The sequence below is a fragment of the Solea senegalensis genome, linkage group LG2 (genome assembly GCF_019176455.1).
Source record: "Solea senegalensis isolate Sse05_10M linkage group LG2, IFAPA_SoseM_1, whole genome shotgun sequence".
NCBI classification, from domain to species: domain Eukaryota; kingdom Metazoa; phylum Chordata; class Actinopteri; order Pleuronectiformes; family Soleidae; genus Solea; species Solea senegalensis.
The window spans coordinates 10,524,859-10,552,652 of NC_058022.1; positions in this window are offsets into that span (position 1 = coordinate 10,524,859).

Consider the following 27,794-nt stretch of genomic DNA (forward strand, 5'->3'; position numbering starts at 1 on the left):
ATTACTGTGGAAAATGAATGGAAATTCAATTTACTCGTGTGGGGAGGGCGGATCTAGAACTTGTAGTCAAGTGTGAATCTTGACTCATTAACTCATACGTATGCACATGTTCGTGTACCTGTTACAGACTTGAAAAAGGCTGATTAAAAGTGAGAAGTTGTTAAAGACACTTCCTCCTGTTTACTGACTTTACTGTCTCCCTCCTTCTTTTCTACATTTATGTAGAATTTTTGTTCTGTCCAGCCGACCTCTCTGCATCAGTTCTTTCTTTACGATCCCTGGGCTTTAAATGCCCTGATTTTACCCATTTTCTCTTCAAAAATATAATACATATATACATATATATGTATATACATATATAAGTGTATGTATATTTATATGTATATATTTATATATATGCTTTTCTTGTTTATGTTTGAAAAGAAATATTTTTTTTATATATATAAACATATATATGTACATACATACATATATACACATACACATATATATATAAATAATTTTTCTTTTTACAACAGGGTTGTGTAACATCAATTATGACAATCATCGTTACCCATTTGTTTACGTGGCGCCTTCAGTCTTTTAATGTAACACCTTTAATAAATACCACAAAATCAATTTGTTGCTTTGAAAAATGAAAGATAGATTTGATTTGCTGTGGTCTCACTGCCACCTGAGTCATCTCTCTTCCTGTGGGAAAACCTCATTATGTTCTAATTCTTTCAATTACCTATGTAATAGTTGAGGTGCGATGCGTAACAGTGTTCATTTTTGAATGCCTGCTGACAGAGAGGACAAATATTGACCCAATATTGACATTACGTAGGTTGTTTTGTAGATTTCACAATAGTCATATTTGCAAGTGAATCTTTTTTCTTTTTCTTAACACTTACATTTTATACATATATATATATATATATATATATATACACATATATACATATATGTACAAATTACATACATATGTATGGACTTTGGATGGGGGGTTTCTACACAGTACTACTTAAGTTGGACATCATGTATTGAAGGTAAATTACACTTTAATACCCTTTTAAATAGAAGTGAATATTTTGTTTCCACGTTTTTGTCACAAAAACCTTCACGCTGACATTTAAAACCACATGGAGTCACAGTGTGAAAATAATACAGGTGGCTGCTCCGCTGACTCCCATTAAAACAAGGAACCTGTAGCGCTTCAACTTTTCACACGTGTACGTGACTTCCCTCAGCTCTGGAGGATAGAGACGCACAGTACCCAGATTAGTGTCCATCCTACCTAATTATCCACAGCTAATTAACGTGAGGAAAAAAGCTATCAAAATGGCTACACCTGTCTAATTACATACAAGTCAAACTGTGTGGGATTAAATCCAAGAAAAGGTGAGTGATGAAAGTCTCAAGGCTGGAGTCCCGTGCTGACAACCTGTTTAATTGGATTAAACAGGGAGTTGTTAATTAATTAATAAATCATGGTTGACTGGTATTGGATACTTGGAGTTGGCGAGTGTTTTGATGAATTGTGGTATAAAAACTTCTCAGGAACACTGCAAGGGCACTGTGTATATATATATCTATATCTATATATATATCTATATATATATGTGTGTGTATATATGTATATATACGCACACATAAATACATTTATATATATATACATACATATATAAATATATATATATACACATTTATATATATATATATATATACGCACACATATATATAAATATCTATATACATATACACATATATATATATATATATATATATATATATATATATATATATATATATATATATACATATACATATATATATATATATACATATATATATATTTATATACATATAGCACGTGTTAATGATAAGCTACAACTTATCAACTGAACTTTGTTCAGTTCAGTATAGAGTAGTACAGATTTTTTTTGGCACTCTTCCCTTGGATTACCAGAATAATGGTATGGTACAGTATGGGTGGAGTTAGACCCACGACAGCCAGCTAATTTGGCAAAAGAAAAGCGATACTCCCTTGCGCTTTTTCTTCAAGGTCAGTATTGAGGAACATAGCCTGAAGATTACATGTAGCACATGTTGGAAAGTGAGAAAGGAAGAGACATTTGCTCACCAACCAGTCAAACCCGTTAACCAAAGTGTTCCTATCGTTGCATCAACACTTCTAATCTCATGCTGATGTGTTTCCGTCTCATCCTCGAGGCTGCAATGTTCGCCTTAAAAATAACTGCTCTTTCCTCCGCTAAAACCCAAGGCGACATTGGCAATAAATAGCTCTGTTTTGTTCATCATCAGCCCGAAGGGAACCTGAAACCTGGGACTTGGTTCCCATTGGCATTTGTGTTGGAATATGTAAGCATCCTGAGAGCCGCTGCCTCAGGGCGACTGATGGAGTGGCTCCTGTGCTGTAAAGGAGCTGATTGAAATCAACTGGAAATCAACCCCCACCACCTCTCTGTTCACTCTTCAGCAGGACGACAAACTCCAGATGGTACCGCCGTTAATGGCTCCTTTTATTTTGCTTCACTGGCATGTAGACAACTGGCACTGCGTGAAAGGGAGGCCAAAGCAGTGGCTCTTCTTCATGAGGAGAACAGCGAGGAGGCGATTTCACCACCCTGCTCCACAGTGTGAAACTGACATAATGTTCAGAAACACTGCATTGGAGGTGGAAGATGTTTTATTTCAGCAGTAGTCTCCAGCATATATCTTATTATATTAAGAGTTGAACTAATTGTAAATGATCATGTTCTTTTCCTGACCTTACTGTGGTTGTCATCAAGCATTACGATCTAAAGTATAAAATCATATAGTAATATGAACTGAAATGAATAAATCTGTAATACATCAGACTTTGAAATGGGATTGCATTACGTTTTAAAGAAGTCTGGATAATGTGTTTATTTATCTTTTTAAATTTAATATCAGTGTTTTTGTTCAAGCTGCTGTAGAAACGTACATAAGAAACGTACATAAAGCACATATATACATATATATACATATATATGTATATACATATATACAGTATATATATATATATACATATATATATATATATATACATATATACATATATATACATATATATGTATATATATACATATACATATACATATATATATATATATATATATATACATCGCATGCTTCACTATGTACGGACTAAAAATGCAAATAAAAGAGTCATGTTAGGTCTGTTTTTATGTCTTGTTTTTGTTGCACAGTTGGAGAATGATGTCTTTGAAGTGCCTTTGACACTTCATTGTTCTTAAATGTTCTAAAATACCTGTATCAGACTAATATCAATAGATACTCGAGTTTGATATCGGTAGTGGACAAAAAAATGGTACCGTCCCATCCCTAGAGTCAAGTATGAAGTTTTCAGGGAACAGGAACATTGCTTCTGTAGGTGAAGAGAAGTTGGAGGTACACAACAAGGGCAGTGAAGCAGGGGTACAATTTACAGGGCGCAGATTCAAGGATACTAAGTCAGGCAGAACTCAACTGCAATGGCACTTTCTCGCCCTATCACCCAGACAGTATTCAGACAGTGGCGAGGGAACGTAACTGTGTCATGACAGGTATGTCCTGCTCAGCATTCATGAAAATGCAATGTCAAGTGCAGAGTGGTTTGAAAGATTCTCTCACAGAAAGCTGCCGTATTGTCAATGTCTTATTATGGGACTCGTGCAGACGAACAAGTTCCAAGACATACTTTTTATAATCGTGTCTCAGACCTTGTAAATGTATGCATTCAAATCAAAACAAACCCTTTTTGTCATCTTTTAAATCACTTCTTAAAACTCATTTTTATAGACTTGCCTTTATGCGATGCCGTCTTTTTATCCTTTTATTTCATTGCTCTTCTTTCTTTGCAAGCACCTTAAATTAATTTACTAATATGCTAATAATAATTTCCTTTTCATCTAATGCTGCTCCATCTCCCCCTTTTTCCATACCATGATATGTAAAGATCTGTACTGTACATATATATGTATGTGTCTGTTTTGATTGTGTATGTCAAAGCACTTTGTAAATGGCTGTTTTTATATATGTATATACATATACATATACATATATATGTATATATATACAGTTTTAGTTATCTGTATATTACTTTATAAGTATAATATAAAGTATAATATAGAACAATATTCATGATCAGAATGGAACATGTTATATGTGTATCTTAAATGGGCTAAAATATAACCTACACTGTCATTGTCTGAGTGGAAGAAGAAAAAAAATGTTTGCAGAAATGCAGGTCTTTTTAGGACAGGTGTATCTCTTTTATTTACAGTAAATAACTTAACGTAATAGATGGGGATCGTTGAGTATAATGTTAACAACTCACAAACGCTGCTTTTTTATACAAATAACACCTGATTTAACCTTTAGAAGAGCGTTGTTGTTTATTATTTTATGAGCCTGGGTGAACCCAGCCGAGTCTACCAACAATTTGATTTCTCTCTGCAGACACATCTGGCAAGACGAATAAGCAACTCAGGCAACCCCAGGCAATAGTCACTGTTGATAGAAAACTAGAACAAGGTTGGTTATAGGTCTATCCAGCTGCATACAGATGCATTTTTGATCTACGTCCGTTGGTCACACTACTTGTGAGATGATGACACAGTTTCCAGACTCATACTCAATGTCTCACATAAAAGGACATGGAGGAGAACAAATCAGAACAGATATCAACATTTTTGTGGCTCATTACCTGACACTTTAATCTGCCCACATATGGCAGGGAATGATGGCATGTGGGAGGTCCACAAACCGGCCACTGCATACCCACATGTCAGCAATTCTGCCACACATTTACCAAAGGTGACCCACATTTGTGTGAAGATACTGAGGCTATATTTATTATTTATGACACGGCCCACTTTAGGGTGACATCCAGATTATACATTGCCAAGGGCACCACATGTCTGCCAAAAGAAAAAAGGGGCCTGCATTTGTTTAAGGATATTCTGGCCACATTTTGGGCCACTTTAGGCTCACATCCCATTTTTTTTCTGTGCCAGATGAAAGCCGGCAGCGCCACATCATTGCCGCTTCTGGCAACGATTTGACATTGTTGGCTTACCATCAAACCTCCCCTGTATACGACTCCTCCCTCACTACTCTGTCAAGCCCACTTCTAATCACCGTGTTTTGACTTTACAAGCGACGCACCAAGCTGTCTTTGAATGACTTCAAGCCTGCTGCATGTTTTACTCTGAGCACACGCTCGCTAATCACACATGGAACATGTTTAAAGTCATTTTAAATCACTAAACAGCATACCTTTACAGTGTATGACCATACATCTTTACATCCAACCAAATGTAGAAATCAAATTGGACGTATATCAGACGTATATTGTAATTGCTTTATTTAGGAGATATATTTTAAATGTGACTTGTATGTAAACTGGGAAAAGGTTTAGAATTACAGTGGTTACATTTGCAACTTCAAATTAGTAGCCGTGGAGTCGACTAATCCTTTCACTTGCACCTAAAGCGGGCTGAGGCACCAGCGGCAGAGAGCGCGCCACTACTCAGCTGTGGCCCAAGACCCCCAAGCCCCCGCCCCCACCCCGTGTTTGGTGTGTGTTTGTTTGGCGTTGTTTTGATCGCCAGTGCGTGTGTGTTTGGGCTGGGCTGGCTGGGCGGCAAGTGTGCCTGGTGCAGAGCTGATGGCGTGCCAAGTGCTCCCTGCGGACAGGCTGTGCCTTGCAGTCTGCTCAGCCACCGTGAACGCCGTGTCGACAGACTGCTGCAGGGAGAACACCACTTCCTCTGTCCCCCCTCCCAGTCCCCCTCCCCCTCCCTCTCACGTTGCCACATGCACACAGAGAGGCTCCTTCCCTCACTCCCTTCAGGTTTGCTCTTTTTCATTAAGTTTCTGACAGATGTGTTAACTTTACATGTAAATCATCTTGATATATTCTTAACTTCTTTAACGCCATTCTTATGAGCTTTTCGGCTAATATTCTACAGATGCTTATACAGTGCCCTGCAAAGGTACTGGAACAGTGAGGCCTTTATATTTGCCGTGACCTGAACACATTTTGGTTTGACATCAAAAGATGAATATGTGACAAGAGATCAACATTTTACATTTTACTTTACATCTGGACCTGATACACAAGTAAGAAGATAGCATTATTTGTAATGGAACACAACATTTTTAGGTGAGGAAAGTATTGGAACAGGTAGACTTCAAAAGGGTTCAAGTGAATAAGACTTAATATTTAGTTGCAAAACCTTTGCAATTAAACCATGGCAAAAATAAAGGGAATTGACCTCAATGTTCCATAGTTTTGGAGGGCACTGTCGATAAAGTATCTCCTCCCTCACCTAGATGGTGATGGTGGTGCCATCATTTCATGTCGCTTGTAGCCATTGTAGCAGTTCATATCTCACTGAGTTTAGCTGGAAACCCCCGCTTGGGCATTGCATTGCAGTACCTACTGTTCATTAACATTTAGCTCTAATTGCCTGGCTCATTAAAGCATCGAATTAGCAGCAACATTCTTCCAGTCTCCTCTCCGTGCTCAATCGTTAAGCAAATGGTGCGTCACAAGTTTGAAGTGATTACTACAGAGATGCACGTGTCACAGACCCATGAATTCATGGAATGCCACTCAGCTGCCCTTAAGAAGAAGAAGAAGAGAAGAAGACGAAGGAAAACTGACTGGAAGCAATTTACTTCCACTTGGTGGGAAAGCTGTTTTTTGTGTACGGCGAGAGGTCAGCGATAGCTTCAAACATTGCTATTATTCTAGTGCAGCACACTGTGAGAAACAGCTTCTCCAGGAGGTCAAACATTTACATCTCGCTGACAGCTGCTTATCTTCTGAACTGATGCAAACTTATTTTACACATATACAGTGTTGTCCAGTGGCAAGGGAAAGCAAGTGAGCCCTTTGGAATTAGCTTCACTCAACAATGTCATTTTACAAGCATATTGAGCGCTTGTCCGTATTAAATATGTAACTGAAGCATACACAGCTTCCACGACACTCATTTTGTTTGAGATAATCACAATAAAATTCTCCTAATGTGAACCAATGCCTCATGAAACAAGGCATCGGAAGACGCGTGATGAAGAAACGCTGATTTGCCTGTAGCTGAAAGGAAAGTTGAGGGGATTTGATTCCTCTCAATGCCTCTCTAAAAGTGTCAGTCCACTGAACAGGACTTCAAAGTCCTGGAATGAAATGCTCACTGAGATACTAAATGAAGTCCAAAAGGTTCAAGGAATAATTTAGAACGGGCATAATTGCTGCCTTCAAGCGGGAAAAAAAACAACTAATAATCTGAATGAACCCCTCTTGTTTGTCTGTGTATACTTTGAGCATTAAAGATTCAATTGTTAAGGCTTCAGAACTTCACTAAGGCCTGCTTTACTGTACCATAAGCCGAATAATATCCTGTGTATAGATTTGTGTGTTAACGTAAGCTTAAACATACATAAAGTACACACACACAGACACACACACACACACAAGTGTATTGGCAAATGATCAGTGCCGCTTGGTATTCAGAAGGTCAAGATTAAACGGTTCTTTCAGTGGTTGATCCCTTCAGGGTAACAACCTTGAATTGGTAATGTCAGACATTGACTGGGTGCTACTTCTGAGAGAATGTATATAGTGGGTAAATGGGGGATATAGGTGATTCTCACACACATGCCACCGAGAGACAAGTTCTCTCACACGTGCATGCTCGATTCTTACGTGAACGTTTTACTGCAACAAGGTCTTTTTTTGGACTCCATCGGTGAATATCATGCAGAATAGTGCATTGCAAGTCCACACCGATCAGCCACAACAATAAAACAGGTGAGTGGTTTTAATGTTGACTCTGACTCTGTATGTTTGCGATGACGGCTGACACGTTGATATGATTCAATAGCCATGAATTATCAAAGGGTTTTTAACTATCACTATCCTCAGTGTTTTTCACTGGAATTATGAAAGATGACATTAAAGATCAGAAAAAAAGGAACTCTTAAACTTTTAAAACAGGGCACAGATCAACATTTATAACCAGTTAAAGTCTGTGTGGGTGCTAAATTGAATTTGGTTGAATGAAAGCCTTCCCAAATTGCTATTTTAAGTAGTAATAGAGTCATATTCCCAAGCACGGCTATTTATTGTTTATTTCCCTTCATGTCTAATAACAAAGGACACTGTAACACCTTACATAAGTATCTGTAATGGTGCAAACTCCCATGCGTCTGCCTGTCTCCCTCTCAGTCACTTTGGAGGTGTGAAGGTGACCTGTCTCATGAATAAAACTGTGGTGTGGGTTTAAAAAGGAAAAAAAAGAGGAAGAAGAAGTTTTGAATAGAATAAAAGAGAATTAAAGCTGAGAATAGGACTGGAAGCGTGTTCAGTAGCTGGGCAGAAGATCCCTGGTCCAGGGCACTGGGTTAAATATGTCATGGGTGTTTTACTGAAAAGTAGCAGGAGATTAAGTTAATGTGGTGTATCAGTATCCAAAAGACCCCGTCCTATTACAAGCCACTCATCTCCAACAAACTCTCCCATGACTCTTCCTACCTCCACACCGCTATTGCAATCTGTCTTTCCTGGACTCATCTCTCTCCTCCATTTCATGGCTGTTTTCTTCCTCTATTTGCTTGACAAGACAATGGATAATAACCCTGGAATAGCACAGAGACCAGCAAATGAGAGTAATCAAGCTGTCTTGTCCTGGTGGTGTTCAGGTTCACTCATCAAGCCCTAATTATCACCCTGGAAACCAATGTTCCGCTTTAATTGTTCTGATGAATGAAATATTACAGAGAGGAGTCGGGCTGCAGCCGAGCGGAATAACAGCTTTTAGCCATAAAACACAGCAGAGTGGGAGGAGGAGAGCAGGGAGGAGGAGGAGGAGTGAAGGTGACTCAGGAGAGAAGGAGGCAGAGTGTGAACGCTGGCAAAAAGAAAGAATAGATAAATAGAGTTACCGCATGAAAGATGTGAGAAAAAGAAGACGAGACGGGAATCTAGGAGGGAGGAGGAGACTGATTCAGACAAAGTGAGGGGAGAAAAATGACGGCCCGCTCAGGGACACATGACAGTGACTCAAAAAGGTTTAAGTGTGGTTTAATTGCTTCACCATAGCACATGAGGAGGTGTCTCGCTAGTAATCCAGAAAGATTGCTGCAGTTTTTTTAAAAACCTGGCTCAGCTGAGTCGCTCCCATATACAAAAGCATTAAATCAGTGGGTCTGTGTTCTCATAGGACAATGACATGGAAGAAGTATTTGGACTCTTTGCTGGTGTATTACTTTCATAAAACCATGTGGTAAAGCAGTGACGGAAAGTTTTAATTAGTTAAAATGAAAACCTGTCTTCCAGCCAGTGGTCTACATCTTAAAGGAATGCATTTCGCTAAATTCAAATTGGTGAAGTATTCCTTTAAAATTGTACACGTATATTAATGTTTAATTAATTTAGCCTGGCATTAAAAATAGTTCCCTTTACTCATCTAATTTTATCCTGCCGCTACATGTGCAGTTGGATGTTCTAAGTCACGACAAAGTGCGACATCATTTTTTTAAACAATTCATGAAGCTGTAAAATAAATGCTGTGGACTGTTGTCCGTGCGTCGCTCAAATAAACATATTTCACAATTTCAATCTCATGATCTAAATTGTTGCTCATCGCTCTCATGCAGTAGAATAAAGATGTTTGTTTTCCGTTATCTTGTTTGATTTATAGATGTCAAATCAAAGCCCCAGATCAAAAACCAAGAGGACATGAAATGAGAAGGTTGCGCACAATATCTGCTAATTGTGCATCACACCATTGTTTAAAAGGCTGCATCTACACACACACAAACAGAGATACTACGGAATCCTTGATGTAAAACATTGGTTGGGGTTATTAATATATAATATAGGCCATATCTGCAGGGGTTTGTAACACCATTGATATGACTTTTTCTCTCCAAAACAGCACAAACATCGTACAATGATCTGTATCTTTTTCCGAGACACAATCAGAGACCTCCGCGGACGCAATCACCGCACCACAACACTTAAAATGAGGGTATTGTCAACGTCTGATTTTACCTGACTAAATGAAACAGAGTCGAGATGCGAAACGTTTGCCAATTGCGTGACTTGCCTCCCGGAAGACCTTTGTCCACGGTAAATTATGAAGCAGATGTAACTATTCCTGTAAAACGAGTTTTTTTACTGTGCATAATTCATCCCTCATACAAGCACAATGGATGCAGCTTTACAGACGTGTGTATGAGACACACGTACTAATATACAGTATAATAAATGATGATTATTGATGATAGTTGATATTGATGAAGTATGTGAGGAACTACTTTCAGTGGCCAGCGATGAATCACTGTGATGTGAGCGACGTTTGCAGGAGGAGCAGGAGGAGAGAGACAAAAGCTAATAGGAAATGACCAGAGTGCCAGAATGTTACTTCCAAAATAAAACACTTCCTACCTCATATTTTGTGTCCTTGGGGCTCCGCAGGGAAATTTGACAACTGTGTTTCAGCTGATGCTCGGTAAAAGGGAAAGGGAGAGAAAGAGCATGACTCAGACTCATCATGCCTCTGGGTAGATGTGTGCACCACACACAGCTGCGTGTCATAAATAATACACACTGTATTAGAACAGCAAAAATGAGGCTTTGACTATACTGAAAGATTTTTTTTTGTCTGATCCAAATAATGCTGACAAAATAATTACATTTCTTCTAGGGATGCACAACACTGGACTTTTTGCCGATATGCCGATATATCTGGAAGTGATTGGGCTGATAACTGATACCGATACATATACATTGTTCCCTCTGCCCAACTGCAGAGGTCATTTAGTTTCTTCTAAAGTGAAATTAACATAATATTTTGTCTACTTGTGTCACAGCAGATGTAGAAATACATTTTCTTCATTGAGCAAAATAGATGTAAAAAAACTCTCTCGGCGTGTTAGCTTGGTGTGCTAGCAGCCGATACCGATATGGTGCAGACAATATCGTGCATCCCTCACTGTATGAAGAAATAGTGTAGAAAAGAGAACGTGATTTATCAATTCTGAATAAAGTATAATTTCAGTACATTAACGAGGACTTCACACAGTCATGATGGGCCCCTCGCAGGTGTCCCCCACACGAGTCAGGGAGGGCAGCAGTTCCCTGACCTCACCGTCTCCCGTCTAATGATAGAGCATACGTGACCTGTTGTGTCACGTATGATGTTTCGAGGCAATTGGTCTAGGCGTGGCGAAGTTACAGGGCACTTCCTGTGTCCTGGTGAAATGGCAGGTAAATTTAAAACTGCCAACTTCCTGCCGTCCGCAGACGTGACCTCTTGTGTCACGTATTAAGTTTTTAGGCGAAAATCTGAATTAATTTTGGGTTTATAGCAGTGCTGCGATGCAAAAGACTCGTGTAAGAATTAGTTGTCTTGTTCCTGTTGAGGGCAACAAGTCCTTGCCTCTTATTTGCAGTCCAGCTGAGTCGGTTACTCCGATCAGCAGGCTGTTATCTTGGTGCCCTCTTATACCTCAGCATTGTATGAGCTACCTAGGTCTTATCTGTGTCTGTCCTCCTGGAGAAGGATCCATGGCCGCCGGGCCTTCACTGACCCTCGATCGACCTCTCCTTGGTTCTCCTCTCCTCTTCTCCTGCTGCCCTGTTTTCCACTCTCTCTCTCTCGTTCTCATTCGCCCCCACCTACTCTCACACTCTTTTTCTCCCAATGCCATTGTGACAGTTGTAAAACAACCTGCATGCAACATTTTATTGAAGAATTATATTGTAGGCTAGAATTTATTTCTCTTTGGAAAAAGTGAAGAAAATCACTCAACCTTCATTCCGTACCTCAGGGTCCTTGTGCTGATGATAACATGATTTAAATGTGGAGAGTTGCGGGTAATGCAGGGAAAATATCCATTTCATGTAATCACCTTGTATCAAACCTTGGTCATTCCCATTGGTGCAAAACGTTACTTTAAATTACCGACTATTATCAGCTATACATACTTGTCGGATGACGAAACTTCATCAGTCTCCCGTGCAAATCTGCTGATTTTTTTCCTCCCGGAAACCTAATGATTTAAACCTCACAGCTGTAATGTCTTTGCCTGTCTCTTTGTGCCAGAATGCCACATTGGTATTCATGGTGCGCCGTAGTTAGAGCACCAAGCACATTACAGCCAACCAATTATTCTGTAACAATTGAAAACATGCATATTAGAAATGTCAAATTACAAAAAATAAATGTGCTAAGTACATGCCTTGCAAAACAATAACTGGGGAAACAAACCGTGCAGTGTTGCCAAAGTCAAATGCTGTTGTGTTCTTTATTTAAACAATAGGAACACATGCATGCACTACATACAATTTTTTTTTGGCATTAGCCGCAACATTAATTATCTACAGTGACTTCACAGTGGGACAAATAAAAACAATAAGCACCATACTGTTTTGGGACTGTAAAAGAGAGTGAAAGAGGGCAAAAAAGAAACGGTTTAATGGAAGAAACGGCGAAAAGTTTTACTTTGAAGGGCTTTTGCCTATTAAAATAGATATGAAACAATACAAAGAATAGCAAATGGCTGATTAATCTGCATAATTTCACCAAATAAGTCCTTAAAGAGATGTAAACAAAGAAAAGTTACCAGTGAATGACATTTAGCTATTATTCACAATCAGTACTTTATTTTTTGAACTTGTACGTTATAATTTTTTGATAATCAACAAATACTGGTGTACTTATACATAATAAACTGTAGTAATCAAACGAACAAGCATAATATATATAATACAATGACAACTACAGAACGGACAACCTGGACAGTCTTCAAAGAAGTTCCCTGTGTATTTTCTTTTTTATTACACGTTTCTTTGCAGATACAGTATACGGGCCGGCTCGCTCATTAATTGAAGTTGACGGGACTATTAAAGGGAAAATCATGATGAAGACCATTGGCGACCCCCTGCTTCTGTGAAATCGCCCGTCTCTCAGCAGGACTTTCAAACGGCACATTCAGCGTTAGCGTGTGAGTAAATCTGTTGTGACTCATGCTAATTGACCGGCGACATTATCATGGGCCAGTGCCATTGCAGAGAGCCGTGTGTGAGGAGTAGTGACACTAGTGAGTTCACAGAGGCAGTAATTATTGGAGTGATGATGGTGACATCAGCACTAATGAGTGTTGACAGCCACACCCTCAAGGCTGTTTATTCTAACTGCATAAACATCGAGGACAGAATTATTAATTGCTTCACTTTTTGCGTGCGTCCGGCACTCACACGGACACACACACACACACATACTGTAGTGTGATCATTACAACGATACACACAGGGCGTATTTGTGCCTCAGCAGAATTTGAATAAGAACAATGCAGCCAATCTTCAAATATGTCCTCCTCCTCTGAGTAAGCTGCTTCTTTTGTGACAAGATTATAGAGATTTAGCTTTGTATTACTAGAACAGGGATTGTATTTTTGAAAAACGGTGCTTCCTAACCTCAGTTTCCCCTGAGTCAAGAAATATCTCCATTTTTTTTTGTTACGTAACCACCAGTGCCGCTTGGTCGGAGGTTTGAAACTGCAACGCTAATTCCGCACTTTTTAGAGCCACTTGTTGGGGGGCGGGACCTCATTCCCAGAATGTAAACAGTGTCCGCCATCTTTGCTAACAGTTAAGCTAACGGGACCAAGTGTCGCTCGTGGGCACGTAACAGAAAAAAAGAATGAAGATATTTCTCGACGCAGGCGAAACTGAGGTTTGGAAGCACAATTTTTCAAAAATACTAGCCTTATTCTAGTAATACAAAGCTAAATGCAAATTGGTGAAGTATTTCTTTGATGTATAAACATCACTGCTTATAGGTTTTGTAGGCACCCATGGCTGAAAAGAGCTTAGCCATCCAACATCTGTGATTAATGTTATAATAAAAAACAAAATAACACAACATCTCCCAATTATACAGTAATACAAAAAAGGTAATTCCACTGCAAAATAGGCCTAAACCTTTGATTTTTAAGTATAATGTAATCGTGGAATGAAACCGGAAGTGGTTGTATGAAAACAATAAGAACCATCCAAGAATCATGAATTTGTTTTTTTCTGGCAAACGTGCACAGCTTAATAGACAAACTCTTTTCAGGAAGAGAAAAAAACAAAAGAAAAAAGGGCCTAAACAGCAGAAAACAACTGCGTTCATTTGCTCGATCATTATATTGTGACAACTTATCTGGCTGCAATTTGGAAATAATTAATTATATTAGCTGCAAATCCTGTTCCCCCTCTAATTAGTGGCTCTGGGACCAGGTTTGTCGTTTATGAGACGTGCAAGAATGGAGTAATTACATTGTATAAATCAATTAGGGCCCTCAGATTGTGGTGCTATGCGTTTTCCAAAGCAGATTAAATGGTGCTTATGATAAAGACAAAACCTGTCCAGCACACTGTGAAGTGGGACATTAGAGGAGGGAAGGAGAGGAGAGGAGACGGGAACATAGTCAGAGAGGGGGGAGGACAGAGGAATCAAAACAAGGGTACAAGGGCAAGGGCATGTTGAGAGGATAATTTGCGCTTGTTACACATGCGGGCGGAGAGACAGATGCGTGCAGAGGGGCAGACAGAGTGAGAAACTCCAAGAGACGCAGTGTGATTCGATCGGTGCAGGCTTTTCAGGGCTGACAATTATTAGATTGAAAAAACGAATACTTTAAATTAGTAAAAGAAAAGAATTGCCATCATTTTAACACAGTAGTAGTAATCTTTTGGTGAAATATTCAGGCTTGATATTAAATGTTGATTTACTCAGCCTAACTGATCATTTAATAATAAATGTACTCCATCATTTTAAGATAGTAAAATAGTAGTTATTAGTTAGTTATAGTAGTTATATTTGCCACTGTGTACCAAGAGTATGCACTTTTTTAAACTTGTTTTTGTTTTCTTATCCTAATCTTTTTTTTTCTTTCTTGCCTGCCACAGGCCCTGCAAAAGGAAATTAGCCAGAAAGCTGCAGTTTTCATAATCAGGTACAGAGCATCTTTACTCTGACTGAGTCTAATGTTTTCTGTGCACGGTCCCTGACAAATGAACACATAAAATTGAAATTCCCATACCTCCCCCCATCACCACTAAGGAATAGATCACGCAAATATTGTTGTACAATTTGAAGTCTCATAACAGATATTTCTTCAAATATTAAATAAATAAATAAGCATATGAACAAATAAATAAGTGACAGCACACACCACTCCTCTACATACTAATTGTGATTTGCATCTGTCAAATTTGCTAAAGACAAACAAAGTGAAGGTGAGCTAGAATTGCCGTCTTCAACAAAAGCAGATTCTTTTCATTTAGCTTCATTGAATAAATACTTTGTACAGTATTATCACAACTAAATCCAGTGCTGCGTTATAAAACTCCAGCCACGATAAAAGGGACTCCCTTTCAGCTACAAAGTCATGCATAAATAAAAAAAGTGGAGGCTTGCGTGACAAGAAGCGATTTAGGAAGCCTCGCTGTGTCTCTGGGTCGGGAGGGGTTTTGTGCTCTGGCCTGACTCCACCTCAAATGTCCCCGTTTCTGATGGAAACAGAAATTACTGATGTATGTGAACCAAGTGTTAAAGGAATAAAGTATAAATCTCTTACAGACCGGAGTGAAGAGGAAATGGAAGGAGCTGTCATCAGTACACACCATCACACACACACACACACACACTATTATAAGATTCCAGGTCAGACTGTGCAGTAATATGAGAGCGTGTCCTCTGCTGCTGTCTCCAGATTGAATCCTCCGTTATACGACAGTTATAAGTATGATGATAAGATAACAGCATGTTATAGTCATAGGAGTATTATAAGGATATGTTGTTCAGCCTGGGATTTCTTGCAATAGTCGTGCCAATATTTTATTCTTGCCCTCGTCTGTTTTTCTCCACGGTCACGAAAAAAACCAACATCCAATAATGACTTAATACTGTATGCCCCACGGTGCTGCAAAGAATATGTGAAGACAAGATGCATTATGAGGGAAATAAATACTGCACAAAGAAGGTGAAGTTGCAGGTTCCTAAGAGAAGAAACATGAATTAACAAATGTAAATGTATAATTCTGAAATATTAAATTCCTCATTCCTCATCTCAGCCCCTGAACCGTGATTACAAGCTATAGCTGATTGTGAAGAGGCTGCTCAGATGTGAAAGGTTTGATCAAAGCTGAGTGAATATGATGATTTTTAAGTATCCATACACAGTATTTCGGCTTTCAAGTTATTTGGATTTCTTTCCTCATCTTAACCCTCCACCCGCCTGCGTGTTTATCCTCCCTCCTAACTCAGTACAATATGAATTTTTCGTCCAGAAAAGCACTCTTGACGTAAAGTAAACACACATCCAAAGCTGCAGGCGGTGGTTTGCCTTCCCGTCCACAGTTTGGTGGAGATCAAACACGGATGTACTTCCTCAGTTCCTGGAAATGCATTCTTTGATCGGCTGTTGGGTTGACCTCCAGTGGACCTCGTGATTTTAAAACAAAGGCCTTTGTTCTCCCTCTCAAACCATGAAAAGGATCCAGATGACTCAAAATGTTTGAAAACTAGGAGAGGCGAGAAGACAGTTGGACGGTATATGTCACGGATAGCACAAGCTCCAAGTAAAAATACTCGACATGAAGTATTACTAATACCTCAACAATCACTGATCAAGCTTCGGCAGGTGCATTGCTGAGGACCCATGGACTCATAACTTTGTTGTAACAATGCTTCTTGGCAATAAATCTTATACCGTTGGAAAGCCTGTTAATTTAATTTAATTTAATTTAATTTAATTTAATTTAATTTAATTTAATTTAATTTAATTTAATTTAATTTAATTTAATTTAATTTAATTTAATTTAATTGAACTTAACAACTGACTCATTTAACAAACAGGGGTCCCAGGAGCATGTGGAAGAACCATACACAGCCACAACAGCCTGGCCACCAAGATGACCATCACCCCCACAGATCTATCAGAGGCTACCTCCAGAATTTGGGAGAGGCCGGAATGGCGGACATGCTGTCCATGCCAGAGTGACCAACACAACCACACTAGCTGACTTAGGACAAATAAGGAGGAGGAGGTGCCAAGCGAGTGTCTCTGTGTATGGTTCTTCCACATACTACTGAATGAATCAGTTGTTAAATTAAATAAACAGGCCTTTCCATCGGTATAAGATTCACTGCCAAGAAGCATCGCTACAACAAAGAAATAATTGACCAAACATAAATTTCCTTACTTTTTTATGTAGACATTGCAAAGGCATTGCATACATGCAAGGGTTTTAAGAAAGGTGAAACTCATCCACCTGCTCTATAAAAGCAAAAGAGTGTTACATGTGTAGTTGTTTGGATGGTATTCCATCAAAGTAGGTCACGGGTGTCTATGATCAAACAGCCTCCATGAGCACATTGACAAAACACTGGTTTATAAATGTGTTACATGACCCTATCTGTATTACCTTGAATGTGAGTAATAACTACAGTATATGAATTTGCAGTTGATGGAGCGATGGTAGCTGCCCACCCTCAACAACACGCTCTCTCCGTTTCAAAATGCATCCCACAAAGACACAACTTGGAGGAGGTGACATGCTGATGTGATTGCATCATTGCTTCACTGGACCACTTTTCTCTCTCTGTGTTTGATTGATTTTTTTCTGTCTGGTAACGCAGTGTTGTTGTAAAGATTATTCCACACTCCACTGCCATAAATTGCACAGCAGAGGCAGAGGGAGCCTCTTGAAAGGAAGGCACATTCTTTAGGAAAGTGAAAAGACGACCATGAGTTTGAAAGTTCATGGAGTTGCACCATAATATCTCTCCTCTGTACAGCACGCGGCATCTCTATCCCGCAGAAACGCTGCCATGCTGAGAAGCAGCCATGAGTTCGGTTCACAGCGACACACACACACACACACACTCACACCCACCTCCTTCAATTCCTCCTCTGCAGTAAGACATAATTTCACGGGCCTAATATGAAACCTCCTCGACAACCATGCTTCACCCAGTATCCCATTACAGCGAGAATCATCATCTTGCCCCCCTATGTCACACTGTGTTGACAATACTGTGGAAGGACTTTTGCCTTGTGTCACTGCGCTCCAATCAGAATGGAGGAGAAACAGTTATACCTGCCCGACAGATAGACTGATGTTTAATTCATCGGCTTAAGACGACGGCCCCGCTGACCTTGGACTCCTGGAGATGAGGCCTTTCTGGACTCATGACCCCTCATTAACACAGGTCAGATGGGGACACACCCCTCATGGTTTCACTCGTCCACATGTGACTCGGAGTTTGCATGGCCAGGATGTGTTTTATAGTAGTGCATTTCATTTAATATGTTGGTGTTTTTATTTATTTCCCAGCTGCTTCACGGATCCGTCCAGGAATATATCGAGTTGCTGCTCGTGTATAGGGCTGTCATAAAAATAGACATAAAGAAAGAGAAATTTCTTTGCCCCTTGACCCAGGTGTTGCCTTCCATTTCAGCTGGTACACCCCATATTACTCCCAAGGCTCCGCTTCTATGCAACCCTTGCCATTAAAAAATGTTAAGTCATTGCTATGCATGTTAAGGATGTGGTGAGTGCTGGCAATGAAATGCCTGTTTGTGAAATGAGACTAAAATGAATGGAGGCTAAATGATGGGGATGGAGGGAGGAAAGGTGAAAGAGTTTTGATTAGTGATGGCACTTTTGGGAGTTGATAAGGAACGACCCCTCCCTCTGTGCTGCTGTCTAACTCTGCATATTCTTTATATCTTCACTAAAAATTGTCGGAAAAAAACAATGCAACATCATTTAACAGAAGTGGGGGAGTATGATCTAAGTTGCACATTTGAGGACTTGAGACTTGTATGGGACCATGAAGCAGTCCTTACATGTGTTTCCGTTACAGATAAAAATCTTCTTTTAGCATGTTTAAATGTGGAATATCTGGGAAATCATCTATCATCTTTCTCTGTTTAAATGATCGAGGCTAAATGATGGGGATGGAGGGAGACACGACTTGACTTGTATCTTGTTTGATTTAAAGCAGGGACTCAACTCAACTTGCGTGATTCTCGCTTGAAGGACTTTGGACTTGCTTGAGACTTTGATCAGTGTGTTTTTTGAATGTCTTGGAGGTTGCGTTTCACTTTGTTTTGTATTGTCCTTTCTTCTGGAAACTCTGTTTAGTCACATTAAAGGAAGTACTGATTTTGTAAATATGGATGATGCACAGGGTTGGCTTTTTACATGGAGTGTGCATGTTCTCCCTGTCCCCACATGGGTTTACTCCAGGTTCTCCGGTTTCCTTCCACAGTCCAAAAACATGCAGAGGTTAAATAGATAGCAGTATATAATACCATCAGTCAGTCAGTATATATATATATACACATATATATTATATATACATATATATATATATACATATATATATATATACATATATACTGACTGACTGAATATCATATATACATATACATACACATATATATATATTATTGGCCTACATTCAAACACAAAACAACAATAAGTATGTGTTGAAGTCAATCTCAACCTGCCTGGAAAAAAAAATGGATTTCATGATAAAGGAACATCCGAACAGTCTGTCAAGTGTCTGTTATCAAAAGTAAGCAGGGGAAACAGATGGGGGAGCTAAATTGATATTCAGTCAGTCTTGGTGTTGTGTGCCATCTGTTGAGAATTAGATGGCACCTTCAGATTACAGAGGATAGATGAGAAGAAACCTTGTTTGCCGCCTTCATTCTTCTTCCTGGGCTTTACAGTTGTTATAGCAGAGAGCTATTTTCAATAAGTGGCACATACTAAGTGCAGCTTTGATGGTGCCCAGCATGTGCTGCTGGCTGAAATGTAAGAAAATCCACACATGAGTAAGGGTGCACTTGGGTGTCCAAGTTTATTTTTTCTGTTATTATTTCAATAACTTGGATTCAAATATGTAAATGTTAAGAAAATAAGTATTTGTGACAAAATAAGCATCAATAATAGTTCCAAGTCAGAGGAAACGTGCAGAGTTACAACCTATTTCGAGTTAAATGCAGCAGTGTGCAAAATGTAGGTGATCGTCTTATACGTCTTATACCGAAGGCTACACAGGTTCACCACACACCTGGAGGGGAAGCGTGAGGTGAGGAATATTCAGCTGTAACATGCAACTTCACCGATAAATGTTTCCAAATTTGACACACTGCACATTTAAAGACAGAGACTAATAGTAATACGACAGATGTAGTAAAACTTTAGCTAACTTATATCACACATCTAACTAGGCACACACAGAAGGACTGTTATAATTGATACTGGGAGCAGTGCAGATGTGAATACAGAGAGACAGATGCAGGGGTTCAACTCTGGTACCACTGCCTGATTTGCATGAGCTGACGCTCGCTTGTCAGTCATTAGGACGTGCTCAAACTCGCGGCACTCTGGCAGCCGAAACAGTCTCTCGACAAGGGAGCGCACACATGCTCGTGCATCTTGTGTGCAATGGCTTGATTTATACATTAGGCTGTTGCGGCCCACGATGAGGCTGGAACAGCCTCGCCGCGATGCTATACAACACGAAACAAGGCGGCACTGCTCGGAGAGTCGCGGAACTCACTCGAGTGGACATTTTCATTTTCACTTGTTTATGGGAAATACACAGTGTTCAAGTTCACTCAAGCTAAAGGTAATACACTAATTTGTGCATAACATTTATCCCTGCACAGTTCTTACTCATTTCCATAACATTTTATTGCCTATTGCTTGGGTAAGCACTGATTAAAAGAGCTGAAGTAATAATACGGGACAAAAGGAATCCAACTTGAATGGAATTACTTACACACACGTATGTGCGCACACGTGTGTGTGTGTGCGTGTGTGCGTGCAAAGCTGCTCATGCTTCAGGTTTAGTGTCTGAGTTAATTATTGCTCATTTGGACATTAGTGTCAGGGCTGGTGAGAGTAATGGTTTGTTCATATTAGAGTGAGGATAATAGGGCTATAAAAATCTGGGCTCCATGTACTTATCACATGCATGGCTACACCCTCCTTAACACATCACACTTGGACACATGCTTGCACAAACTTATAGTAGATATATACATGTTTACAAACATAACATTTGTCTTTTCTGGCCTAATATCACTTTCCCCAGCATGTGCTCATATAAGTGTATAAGAATGGTGGCTGTGTTTCTGATTCAAGGATCCCCTTGTTGAAATCAAACCGTCCAATTAATGTTAGTGGCATTGAACACATGTTGCTGTTAATATATTTTTTCTGTCCATCCCTGCAGACCTTTCCCTCCCAGGATCCAGAATTTCTTCTTAGTTTAATGGACAACCTGCCGCTTTGTAATCGATAACTTTTGAACTCGGTGAGTAAAATGATTGCAGATCAATAGCACTGTTTCCTGGATTAGGGCAATATGATTGTCTCTCCTGGTGAGGCACAGAGCAGAAGCAGAGGGCTAGCGTTCCAGCCTGCAGCACAAATGCATGTCAAAAAAGGAACCACTGAATGTATTTTCATTTTCTTTTATTTCTAATGTGTTACTTTTTCAGGACTGAAACGTCCATGTCAAGCTTACTCTGATATACATCCTATACAACACCTCTTTTTAGGACTATTTATTAGTCTGACGGTGCAGTGTGTATACTCACAGTTGAATTGAAAAACAATTGGGCACCGAAAGTACGCCGGTACTTTTTGTACTAATACCGAGTATTGGTTCATTTTTAATGAATCGGTGCCAAACGTTGGTACTCGAAATTTGCAGGAGAGCGCGAGAATGTGAGAGCTACGCGTCGCGAGACTACAAGAGCACCACAGCAATAATGGCGAGACGAAAGCGGTCAAAAGTGACCCCTGAAGCCAGTCAAGCTGGAGACGCTGACGAAATGAGCGATGAATCCACCTCATCGTCACGTTCAGGTAATTATCAGCTAAGACTTTGTTTTACAACTGAAAAACATTTTAAAAAAATTAAAAAGAACTTTTGTAAGTTGATATAATGTGTATGACACCCACTCCTGCTTTTTTTTTTTTTCACACAGATGAATGTCTGGGAAATATACAGTAAAGAGACTATTTTCACCTCATCCAACCACTTGCCACTTTTGAAGGTGACACTCTCTCTCTCACTCACTCTCTCTCTCTCTCACTCTCTCTCTCTATCATTTCACAACGTGCAAAGGACCAGCAGACGTACAGGGTGTTTTAGGATCAGTGATGCCAGAGATGATAGGATGCAAATAGATGCGTAAAGTGTTTGCACATAGCTAATTCCCACCTGTCAATCAACTATGAGTCTCAGAGGACGGCAAAGCCCATCAGACCTAATGGCTAGGAGGTAAGGAAGAATAGGAGGAACGAGGAAAAGTCGAATGTCAACGATTTAAACGAAGAAAAAAATTTAATGTTAGGCGTTACATGTTACTGTACATGATCTATGGAGTGGCAGCACTTTCTCATAAGTAAGAAGAAATGTATTAGAAACAATTAATCCAAAATAAACCTTTGTTCTGAGGGAACTTTAGGCAGCAGTAAATACTGATTGTACATGGTGAGCCCATGCATACAGGGGAGATTTCGTTAGCACCAGTGCTCCACAGACACGGTCACAATCATTCATTCCTTGAAGCTGCAGTGCAGCCATAGCCTGATGCATCAGCCACACGGTCTTCCTGCATCAATCTCTACCTTTATGTTACTGTTGAATCTTTCATTTTAAACCAGGTTCACTCTGATGACAGTGAGTGCTCATTTACAGACAAATGATGCATCAATCTATCCATCCGTCTGTATTTAGAATAAAAACAGCAGATTGAATGGTGGTATAAGGTTACCACGAACCAAAATACAAAAAAAGTGAAGCACAAGTCATTATGTGGTGCAGACAGCTGCGCAATTTATATTGTGACACAGATAATCAGTCAGATGGACTTAAAACAGATAAATGACTACAACTTGAACCACATCTGGTCAGGCAACCTCTACATTTAATGTCTGTACATGTATTAAAAGCAATCTGTCCTCATAGTTTAATGTCTAAGACACATCAGCTTGGTGAAAACCTGGAAAAGTCAAGTGTTTGTCTGCTGGCAAGGACGAGGGAAACGCTGAAGTATTACTTGCGGTGCCTTTGCAATCTCTGTCGCTGGCTCAGACGCTTTGATAAATGTTTCCAGCAATCTTAACTTAGTAAATGTGGACCTCTAGTTGACAGAAGGAGTGATGAGGGTCATGCTACAGGTAAGTGCATTGTAGTTTTTGATTCGGTGAAGTTGTACATCACCATGTACTGTTACACACACACACAGATTCAGAGACGTGTTTGCACACTGAATAAGACTTTGTGTAAACAGTTTTCTGACCAAGTGTCACCAGATATAACAAAAAGATTTTCATAAATCCCTAAAAAGCAGCTTAAAATCATGGGATTAAACACCTAATGCCTCAGTCACAGGGCAGTCGCTCCAGCATGAGACTACCTTACTGAGAAACAGAGTGGCAAGGAGAAATAGAGCAGGGTCGGGTGTGTGCGACCGGGGAAGAGGGAGCCTGTGAACCCAGTACGCTGATGAGCTGTCATTTTAGTATTATGCAAATGCAAAGCAGCTGGTTGCCACAAGGGTCAACTAGAAAGGAAGTCAATGCAGCAGCAGCCAGTCACAATGGGTGATAGCTGTCAGCAGAGAGGCGGCTAGTCCACCAGAGACAAGGATTTTGAAAGACATGCTATTATCTGTAAAGCTGGTTTCTCCCTTCCCATCAACGACGTGACTTGGAATGCATCAAATTTATCTTTTTGTTCACCGTTTATTTAGAGAAAAACCTGTTAATACATTAAAAGTACTACACTTTAGATACAAATGCATGTGCCATGCATGAATCCAGCATATCTTCCTTGTAAGTCAAGCCTGTATTTCAACTAAAAATAAAATGATTCAATATAAGGAGCAATATGTCAGTACTGTTCTCTCTCATCCATGATTTCCACCAACTCTCCTCCTGGAATGAGCCTTTGTGATAACACAGTCTGCCCTTCCATGCACCCTTATTCTTAGCTGACTCCACACGGCCCAACTACGGTTCTTCAGAGTGATGAAGGTCCCTCTGATCTGTCTAATTGATCCACAGCTGGGAATAGACATGAATTTAAACAGTGAATTGTGTGCGTTTGCATACTAGTCTGCCTGTATTTGTTCATGGTAGTCCTAGAGTAAGACAGCACCACATCAGAGAGGCAGTGATGTAAACAGTCCATCCAAGTGGACATGCTTATGTCCATCTGGATTAAGAATTTGCAATTAGAAGAAGAAGAAGAAGTAGCGTATCCCTGTTCATTTTACATTTTCAAACCTGTTTGTCCTACTACTTCATGCCGAAAATGATCTGCTGTGAATAATTAATAATAATTATATTGTTGACTGCGTTGGTTGAATAGCTGACTCCGATGTTGTTGTTAAACTATCGTAAAAGTGGTTCCAAATCTGTGAAATCTGTGCTGGAAAATCATATTCTAAGTTAGTCACATGTTAATGCTTATAGAATGAAGAGATTTAAGATGATTTAAGAGGATTTAAAATAACTTATGACTCGGGTGTGGCCGTCTCTCAGCCTGAGATGCATCACACGCAGGCTTCTGCGATGATGCACCTCGCTTTCCTCCAGACCTGTAACCGTGGACCACCCACAGCCTTGTGAACACGACTAATTTGATTAACTGCTACTGTGACCATTTTACTCTCTTCTGTTTCTAGTTTCTGTTATAACTCCTGTTATCTTCTACATTGTACATGTATGCGAGTACATGTGCCACCTATTGCACGTCTATCCGTCCTGGAAGAGTCTTTGGCTCTTCCTGAGGTTTCTCCCAATCTTCCACTGCAGAAGGTTATTTTTCGGGGCGTTTTCCCCTCACTCGATGCAAGGTCTACAGGACAGAGGGTGTCACCTGCTCTACATAATGTAAAAGCCCTTTGAGGCAAACTGTGACGTTATAAAAGAGACTTACACAACTCTAAAATCTAATACATATATTTATATAACGTATTTCTCTGACAGCAGCTTTAAACAAAAGCTGTCATTTCCCCCGATGTGAATCAGCAAAATGTTGTTCCACTGTAAACTTTGAAAGCAATGTCTACTTCCAAGCTGTAAACAGAAATTGAGCTGTCTGCCATCTCAACATCTGGTTTGTAAACTGTAAGGCTCGACATCAGTATTTCTCACACAAAACCAAGAGGTTTATGACACGTACCGTCAACAAAAGCAACACTTGCATCATATCTCATGCATCGTGCCAGATAGTTATGTACAAATAAACCTGAGGACACACGTGCAGGAACGCCCCTACATCATACCCATCACATTAAATAACACACACACACACACAGAGAGCAACACAGCACCGCAGTATGATCTAATTATTCAGTCCAATCAATTCAGATGACAGGATGTAAAGTTTTATGAGTCTAAAGAAAAAAAAAGAGAGCCAGATATAAAGAGATGCATACTGTATGTGGGAGGATGAGAGCAGTGATAAAAAGGAGAATGAGTTTGAGAGAGTGTGGGGGGCAGTGAGGAGCAAAGATGTGATGGATGAATGTAAAATTAAAGAAAAAGTTTCAGGGGAAAAAAAAAAAAAGGATTAGTACGACGAAATCAGATGAAAATTTCAGCAAAATCTATTTCAGAAATGTGCCACAGTGTGTGAAAAAGGAGGGTATATGCTCACAGATATGAAAGGCAGCAAATATTGTACAGACATGTTTAAAATTGCATGACGGCTCTGTAGAGGATTTCAAAAGAATTCAAATGCAGGGTTCAGCGAGAGTTTAAATTAGAATACTGCAGTATCTCACTCCTAGTGCAGACTCCTTCATCCATTGGACTTCTTGCATGGCTTGTTTCACTCCTGATTGGATGGTGATGTTAGGATTCATAAATTATTATTATGTGTACACCATGGATGACAAGGTTGTGATTGTAAGGGACTTACAAAAATAAAACATTTCTTTAGAAGGAGTTGTCAGTGAGACTGGTGAAGACGTTTAAGGTACAACAAAGCTGCCATACAGAGCAGGTGGTGATGGTAGATGAATAGGTCAGACAGTACTTTTACCCTGACCACTCACACATTCTACAAGCTAATTGGGCACAATATTAAACCATGTCAAAAAAAACAGACAAAAAAAAAAGATAATTGTATAAAAAAGAAGATTGTGATAGAAATTTGCCTCAATGCAACGTGTTTAAAGAATGGACAGCAGGTGATAAAAGGCAAAAATTGACATGTTTGACAACAGCAGGGAAGCAACGTTGAAGAGAGGAAAAACTGTCGGGAGACAACAAACAGAAACCTGTAAAGGGAAACAGCACACCTCAATTTCCTCATTGATTAACCCCGCTAATGTGCTAATTTACCTTGGTATGCCTTCTCTCTGCAACACCAGCCTCATCAAGAGCCAATTAGCTCCTCCGCAGCCCACAGCCATCCATCATAACAGGATAGACATACTCATCTTCTCTCCTTTAAGTTGCAACACACAGCAGCCTCCTGCAGTCAATACGGCTCCCCATGCAGAACTATTGTAGAATTGTGGCCCTGCTACGATCGATGGGCCATGAGAATTGGATTAAGGTGAATGAAGCTCATGAACTTATTCCTATACAGAAGAAAAAATACAAACTATGTATCGAGTTCTGTTTAAAAAGCCACACAGGGATTGCAAATATTACGCACAGAATGCAGGACATTCTCGAATAATACTCTCACTTTACAACCACTTTTTAAGTTTGAGTCAGTTGCACTACTTTAAGCTTTGGGAAGGATGGGAGCTATGAGAACGGTAATGTCACCCAGACATTAAAAAAAAAGCATATTATCATTTCAACGCAAAAACACTTAACAGGTTTTTGCCTTTCAAAGAAAAATGCTCATTATGTCTGATGTCTCTCCCGACAGGTAAATCATTTATTCACTCATCCTTAATTCATTCCAAAGTTATGGGGCCGTGTCTGTGTTCTGACCTGTCAGTATATGGCTCTTGTGGTTGCACAGAAAGACGCCGCCACCGTATGAGCTCCAGCAACAGTACTGCGGTTTATACCTCGCCTTCTTCTACTTCCGGTCAAAGAGCCAGGGGGGACACCACGTCCGACTCCAGTCCGACTATGCGTATCGTAATCGGACTATGAATCGCACTATCCAAGTATAGTAGTCAGACTAAGACTAGCTTGATTTTAGTTGTTGCTCACGCATAACTGCCAGTGAATGTCAACAATGAATCATCACGATGCGTAATAAAGCCTATACCGCAGATAACGCTATGTCACTGGAGATGCGCCTTTAAGTATGCAAGCAAAGTGGATGAAGTTTTCCTCAGATTTTGAAATGCAGTCCTCCAGGGAGTGTATGGCATGCAGTGGACTGAAACTTGAGAGGTAATTGGGTAGCAGAGGGTTCCTGAGGCGGCTTGGGTATAATTTCTAATCAGCAGCAGACTCATGAAAGACGGTCTCAAAAGTGTCCAGGTGGAATCTTGAGAGAGAAATTATCAAAGGAGCTTTTTGCACCGATGCATAGCGAAATCATTTCAGATCTCCGAAAAAGGTGTTGTCAATTGCTTCTAATCACCAAACAAGACAAAGTACGACTCATCTTAAGAAGATCTTACAAACGGGATTGTTTTGGATGCTGAATTTGCCAGCAGATTCATGCCAGCAGGCAAAA